The sequence below is a fragment of the Bison bison genome, unplaced genomic scaffold, assembly GCF_000754665.1.
Source record: "Bison bison bison isolate TAMUID 2011002044 unplaced genomic scaffold, Bison_UMD1.0 scf7180017864538, whole genome shotgun sequence".
NCBI classification, from domain to species: domain Eukaryota; kingdom Metazoa; phylum Chordata; class Mammalia; order Artiodactyla; family Bovidae; genus Bison; species Bison bison.
In genome coordinates, this window is record NW_011495086.1 from 6937055 (window position 1) to 6943349 (window position 6295).

At 36.0% G+C, this 6295-nt stretch overlaps 1 pseudogene; it reads left to right on the plus strand.

The window, feature by feature from the left end:
- Nucleotides 1–3646: 3646 nt before the first annotated feature.
- Nucleotides 3647–4492, plus strand: LOC104982723 (annotated as a pseudogene).
- The last annotated feature ends 1803 nt before the right edge of the window (nt 4493–6295 follow it).

A 6295-nucleotide genomic window follows, 5' to 3' on the forward strand; every position in this document is an offset into this window, starting at 1 on the left:
TAGGTGAATCTTGTGGTATACAAATAACCACTTTCATTGCGTACTCCCAGATGACTTTTCAGGGTTGTTGACAAACTTATACTTAGAGACAAGATGCTTTCTTTTTCTTTTTTTTAAAATAATTGTATTTATTTATTTATTTTTGACTTTGAGGGCTTTTCTCTAGTTGCAGTGAGCAGGGCTGCTCTTGAGTTCGGTGTGCAGGCTTCTCACTGTGGTGGCTTCTCCTGTTATGAAGCATGGACTCTGGGTGTGCAGGCCTCAGTATTTGTGGCTCTCGGGCTCTAGAGCACAGGCTCAGTAGCTGCAGTTCATGTAGTTACTGCATGACATGTGGGATCCTCCTGGACCAGGGGTCAAATCCAAATCTCCTGCGTTGGCAGGCAGGCAGTATCTTCAGCACTGAGGCACAAGGGAAGCCCACAGGATGCTTTCTGTGTTCTAAATCTTGATCAGACTTTTGTGTAACTTAACTTTTTTAGTATTTAGGTCAATGTCATGAGTGTAAAGTTTTCTCTTTTCTCAAATTTGCATTTCTCTGATTACTTCTGAGATTAAGGAGTTTTTATACTCTGTTCATAAATGATGAGACAGCAAACAATTTAAGATCCACTTCTCCATTAATTATGTACAGTTTAAAAATCTGTCAATTAAATCACATGAAACAATAAATGTAAGCTACATGCAAATTGCAGGGATGATAGAAAGTGAAAACAATAATTATGTATCCTTTAAGTTTGATATGCTTTACTTATTAATTATCTGGTTCACCATCTATGAATTGCCTAATTATATCTGTGGCCATTTTTCTATTTGTTGTCTTGTATTTACCTTATTGAATTTAAATATCCCTTTGGTGATCTAAATTATATGCCTTTGTTGGTAAAAGATGATAATATAAGTAATAAGACAAAATAATAGCTTATATTTTGGTGCATATTAATAACTGTATTTATTTAGATGTTTATATTCCATGCACTGTTCTAATCTTATTCCATGCCTGAACTTGATTAATTTCCATAAAAGTACAGTGATCAAAATAACACTGGAACATCAAAAAAATCTGATCCACAAAGACGTTAAGAAATATGCCAATGACAAAAACAGCGACAACAACAAAAATCAGATATGTGCCAATATTTGAAAACAGGCAATGACCTATAGTCTGTGCCATTTTGCACTGCATTCCAATTATTTTAGACATTGTACAGATGCTTTACATATCATTTAAATTGTGTGACTATCTTGCTTTAATTAACATACTATAGAATTTTACATTGAGCACAGTCACTGGTTTTTATACACTCTAATCATTATATTTTCTTCTTATGAATTATCCTTTTTAGCTTTCTAAAGCTCTGTTTTCCTGACTCAAGATTGCAGTTATTTGTCAATTTATCATCTGGAATTTTGTATAATTAGCCCCACAATCTTAATTCTTTTTACTTTTTTTATAACAAAATATGGGCCATTTTTTTCTTGCATGTGGTGTGCCAGATTGTTTTAAATCAAATCCTAAATATTCCACCCCTCCTTACTTATTTCAGGTACCATTATTGCCTTATCTTCCTGGGTACATCTGTTTCTGAGCTTTCTAGTGTGTTCCATCAGTCTTATTTTCCTGAATTTGGGGGAAAAAAAAGAAAAGAAAATGTTTTAAAATATGTGGTTCTGTAGTATATTTGTGTACCTGCTAAGTTGATTTCTGTTTCTGTTCTCATAAGAAATTAATTAGCAATGAACTTTTACTCTTTTAAAATTACAAATGTATAGCATTTCAAATATACACAGTTAAGTTTTTCTCTTGAACATAAACATGTGTACCTATTACTGGAAAAAGTGATTACAAACTTAACAATGCTAAAATTTGTTATTCATGAGCTGATTTATCTCTATTTTTATTTAGACTTTCTTTATGTTACTTATTGACAACTCTTCATAGTCTCTGTGACTTGTTTATGTATTAATTCTTAAAAAATACTTTCTTGATTTTTAATTATATTAGTCTTGCTTTTGGTTTTTATACTAAGTAATATTCTAAATACAAATCATTAAATTTTATAAGTTGATATTATATTTAGCAATTGTGATGAAGTTTCATCAGTTTTTAGTTTCAAATTCTGATGTATTTTTAAGACTTTTATAAAAGATAAGTTTTAAGCAAAATTGGGAGGAAGATAATGAAATTTCCCATATAATTTCTGCACCTACATACACATTCTCCTCAATTATCAACATCACTCACCTTGGTGCTAATTTTTAATAAGGATGAACCTACACTGATATATCATTATCATCCAAAAAACATTAGGGTTCACTCTTGGTGTTGTAAAATCTATCCTATAACAACATTCACTGCTTAGATAAATGTATAAGGACATATATCCATCATAATATGAGACAGAATATTTTCACTGTATTAAATATCTTTTGTGCTCTACCAATTAATTTCCCCACTCTTCCAACCATACTAACCACTGGTCTTTTTAATATCTCCAAACTTTGCCCTTTCCAGTGTCGCACATTTGGTATCAAAACATATGTAGCTTTTTAAGGTATGCTTCTTTCACTAAATAATATACACTTAAGATTTCTCCATGTTGTTCCAAAACTTCATAGCTTATTTATTTTTAGTGCTGAATAATATTCCATTGTCTGGATATACCACAGTTTATACACTCAACTACTGATGGACATCTTGGTTGCTTCCAAGTTTTGAGAGTTAAAAATAAGGCTGCTATAAATATCCAAGTTCATGTTTTTGTATAGATATAATTTGTAACTCCTTTGAATACATATGAAGGAGCTTGACTGCTCAACAGTATGACAAGAGTATGCTTAGTTTGTTCAGATGTGTCTTCTGTAAATATTTTCTCAAGTCTTGACTTGTCTTTTGATATTGTCTTTTACAGGTTAGAAGTTTTTAATTTTAATGAAGTAAATCTTATTATTTCTTTCATGGATGGTGTCTTTGAATCTATATCTAAAAAGGAATCGTCAGAACTTTCCTGGTGAGAGCCCTTTAGACAGCAAGGAGATCAAACCAGTTAATCCTAAAGGAAATCAACCCTGAATATTCATTGGGAGGACAGATGCTGAAGCTGAAAATCCAATACTTTGGTCACCTGATTCCTAAAGCCAATTCATTGGGAAAGACCCTGATATTGGGAAAGACCGAGGGCAGGAGGAGAAAGGGACAACAGAGGATGTGATGCTTGGATGGCATCACTGACTCAATGGACATGAGTTTGAGCAAACTCTGGGTTAGAGCGAAGGACAGGGAAGCCTGGCAAAAAGTCGGATACACCTTAGCGACTGAACAACAAACACCAGCAGTTAAGAGTAACTTTCCTGGAGGGCTGGGATGGGAAGGGAGATGGGAGGGAGGTTCAAAAGGGAAGGGATATGGCTGATTCACGTTGAGGTTTGACAGAAACAATGAAGTTTTATAAAGCAATTATGCTTCAATAATAATAATAATAAAAGAATACACTTTCCTGCTTGAACTCTCACTGCACTGAGGAGGTTTTCTCCTCCGACGCGCATTCTGCCCATGTCTCAGGGCTGTTCTGCTCTAAAAACGATGCTCCTCCGCCCTCCTCGCAGCTTCCGCCCTGCGTCTCCCCTGGCAGTAGGCACACACACGATGAAGAAGAGAGACAAGAAGTCCTTCAACCGGAGCCTGGCCGAGTAGAAGCTCTTCATCTACAGCCAGACCACCGGAGAGTTCCTGGGGCGAGCTGCCAAGAGCTGGGGTTTGATCTTGCTCTTCTATCCAGTCTTTTATGGGTTCCTGGCTGCACTCTTTTCATTCATGATGTGAGCCATGCTTCAGACTCTAAACGAAGACGGTTCCAAAATATCGTGACCAGATTCCTAGTCCAGGACTTGTGGTTTTTCCAAAACCAGTGCCAACGCTGGATTTTTCATTCAGCCTGTCTGATTTGTAATCCTATCAAGGGTACGTTGATGAGCTTAAGAAATTTCTAAAGCCTTATGGCTTAGAAGAACAGAAGAAACTCACATATTGTACCAATAGAAACTATTTTGAGCAGAAGGATCCAGAATATACAGCATGTCAGTTTCCTCTTGCCTTACTTGACCATACGGTGGTGTGGATGATCCCACATTTGGCTACCAATCAGGAAACCCTTGTATTCTTGTGAAAATGAGCAGAATAATTGTATTAAAGCCTCGAGGAGAACCAAGGATAGACTGTATTGCAAAAAGTGAAAGCACAGCAGTTCTATCAACTTATCCTCCCAATGGAAAGATACATTTAAAATATTTGCATATTATGGAAAACAAAACAAAACTGCATGGGAGCTACGTGCAGCCACTAGTTGCTATCCAGCTCAACTTTGGTAGTGATGGTGATGTAAAAAAAGTAATAGTTGAGGGCAAGATTGATGGATCACCCGACCTAAAAACCAAGAATGACCATGACAAGCTTTTAGGATGAGTTGCATTCAAGATCACCATGCATACATAGTAGGAGTTAGGATGTCTCCACAGAGTAAAGGTTTTGTTGTCTGTCTTCATTTTGTATCAGCCAGACCTGCCATTCCAGAATTATGAGACCGCCTTGGAGAAAGGTGGAGTGGTACATGACACTGGGATAACATAGTGTGCTCCCAGATAACAGTGGTCCATGTCCTTTGAGGTAACTACCTGTTGCCTCTGCTGCCTTTTGAACCATGTACAGTCACCAGATAGGGACTGTGAACACCTGATTCTGAACATGTAGGTTGGGGATCTTGTCCAATTTTTATGTGGTTCAATTGCCAAGTGTCTAAAACTTAATGTCCTGTGCTATGTAAATATTTTATAGATTTAACACTGGTTAACTGTCATATTTTGATGCCAGCAAAGTTTAGGGGATAAAATGGTGCCTGACCAACATCAAATGATTTTACAGATGCAAGAAATTCAGTATGTAGAAAAGTTCTGTATGTGAGGAGTAAAAGGAAAATAAAAGTGAATTTGAAAAAAAAAAAAATACACTTTCCAGTGCAGGGAACACAGGTTAGAACCCTGGCTGAGGAAGTAAGATCCCACATCCTGCGGAGTAACTAAGCCCCTGCCACAACTAGAGAGAAGCCAGCATGCTGCAATGAAAGTCAACAAAAGATCCCACATGCTGCAACTAAGACCGGACACAGCCAAATAAATTAATACTAAAACATAAATAAATAAAATTAAAAAGGCATCCCCATACCTAAAATCATGTAGGCTTTCTTTTGTTATTATTTCTAGGAGTTTTACAGTTTTGCATTTTACATTTTGGTCTGTGCTCCCTTTTGAGTTTGTGAAGGTTATAAAGTCTTTCTACATTCATTTTTGTCTTGTGTGAATGACCAGTTATTCCAGCACCATTTTTTGCAAAGATGAAAAGACTATCTTTGCTCCATTGCATTGACTTTCCTAGTTTACAAAAATCAGTTCACTATATTTATGTAGATCTACTTCTGGAGTCTCTACTTTGTGACATTTGTGACATATTTGCCTGTTCTTTCATCAATACTGTACTTAGTCATTCAGTCATGTCTGACTCTTGGCGACCCCATGGACTGTAGCCCACCAGGCTCCTCTGTCCATGGGGATTCCCCAGGCAAGAATAATGGAATGAGTTGCCATGCCCTCCTCCAGGGGATCTTCCCAATCCAGGGATCGAACCCACGTCTCCCACATTGGAGGCGGATTCTCTACTGTCTGAGCCACCAGGTGAGCCCTCATCAGTACTACATCATGTTAATTACTATAGCTTTACAGTAGGACTTGTATGGTTGCATCTGTCCTACAATTCCATTCTTTTCCTTCGATATAGTATTGGCTATTCAGGGTTTTTACTTCTCCATGTAAAATTTAGAATCAGTTTATCAGTACCATAAAATGACTTGCTGCACCTGATGGATTTATAACGTGGCTGATAAAGTCTACAAATAATAAAAAAAATAATTCTCTTCTCTTTCTAACAGATATTATAGTATTCTCTTACACCATTTTTTCTTGGTTTAAAATATTCATAGGGCTTAACTAGAAATAATAGCAGTAGTGGCAGACATGCTTTTATAAATTTTTTTCAAGTTTAAGAGAAATACATTTAGTAACTCCATGAATTTTAATGATTGTTTTCACTATGTGTAATATAGGCATCTTAAGGTATTAACAGAATGTTCCTTTCCATTCCTTCTGATTGAATATATTTTTAAAGTCACGAATATGAAATGAAATTTATTGAGATATTTTCTTAATGTATTGAACTATTATCACTCCAATATTTCATGAATGTAAC